Here is a 1,479-nt window from a genome sequence, read left to right on the forward strand (position 1 = left end):
GCGGTCCCCGTATGCGGTCAAAACCGTGGCAGTGGGAGTATGACCCCACACGGAGAGGAGCCGGCTGCTTCGCATCGGCTTTTTTTTTCCCCCTTTTTTCTTTGTGAGCACCTTCCAGTGCTAAAAAAAAAAAAAAAATAAATCGTTGCAGCCTATATAGCAAGAAATTGCTACTTGAGAAGATCTAGCCATACAGCAGAAACACTTCAGCGTGTACCCGAGCCTAAATATATTTGGAAAGGTGGGGGGAGGGCACTTTTACCCGGCTTTCATCAATGCCTGCTTGAAGAGAGACAGAAATAATTAAGGGAAAAAAAAAAATCCCTCCCCTCCCCCCGCCCGAGCAATCATAATACATTGAAATTTCCCAAAGTCTAGTCAGCTGCAAAAAATAAATGTTTCTGGAGCTAGAGGATCATGTTGCAGAAGCGTGTGACTGCAAGACCTAGATTCCTTTCCCTGCTCCCCCGTCTCTTTTCCTTAGGTGTTTTTTAGCATTATTATTTGTTTTGGGAGGGGAAAAACCATCTTCGCTTCAGTCTCTTGCTAGAGGTCCAGACTGCTTACGTCTGAGCGCCCCTTATCATTTCAGTGAATGGCAATTGCAGCCTTGGTGCTGTTATAGCAATGAAGCTACAGACGTCATTGCCTCCTGTTGGACGTGAGATGTGTCCAAGCATCAGCCCCTTTTGCTTAAGAAAAACTCTTTAACTTCCACGCAGCCGACAGGCAGGCTTTTCTAAGATCCCACGGACCCAACATTGTATTGGTAGAGTTATATCTTTTTATTTATCTACACATATACACATACACAGGTGTGCATGTGTATGTGTGTTTGTACGTACGTACGTAGAGAGACAGAAATAGATAAATTAAAGCTGCAGCTATATTGCGAGCTCCTCTAAAATTTCCTGCTCGTCAGAGTAGCTCTCTGCATCGTTTTGTTAAATACAGCCCGGCGGGAAAGCCATCATCAATCAATTTCGGGTAACAAAGAAGACTTGTTGAACACCTTGTTCTCCAGATCCCGGGAAGATGCTGGGCTGCTGGAGCGTGGAAGAGCCAGGATTGTGCCCCGAACTTCACCCACTTGGCAGCCGCTGTTCCTAAACCATTTCCCCTCTCCTCCCCTGCCTCTTTGCCTCCCGGACCGAGAATCTGCTCTTTAAAGTTGATCTGAAGGGGAAAGCAGAGACGAGCTTGTGCATAGTTTGGAGGGTAAGTTGCGTCCTCGCCCCCTCCTCCCCCCCCCCCCGGGGATAAATACCCGCTAGCGAGCCCTGAAATCCGCCAGGAAAAGGGGCAGGTGGGGGGGACACACACGGACGGGGGACGAGACGGGGCTCCCCGGGGGAGCAGTACACCTTGCACCCAGGACTGAAAGGGTTACAGAGGGAGCGAGACCGACCGACCGACCGACCGACTGCGGGGCTACTGACTTGCCGGCGGAGTTTGCGAGGTGCGGGCGGTTCGTGCACA

Source organism: Haliaeetus leucocephalus, unplaced genomic scaffold, assembly GCF_000737465.1.
Source record: "Haliaeetus leucocephalus isolate CR32 unplaced genomic scaffold, Haliaeetus_leucocephalus-4.0 Scaffold687, whole genome shotgun sequence".
NCBI lineage: Eukaryota > Metazoa > Chordata > Aves > Accipitriformes > Accipitridae > Haliaeetus > Haliaeetus leucocephalus.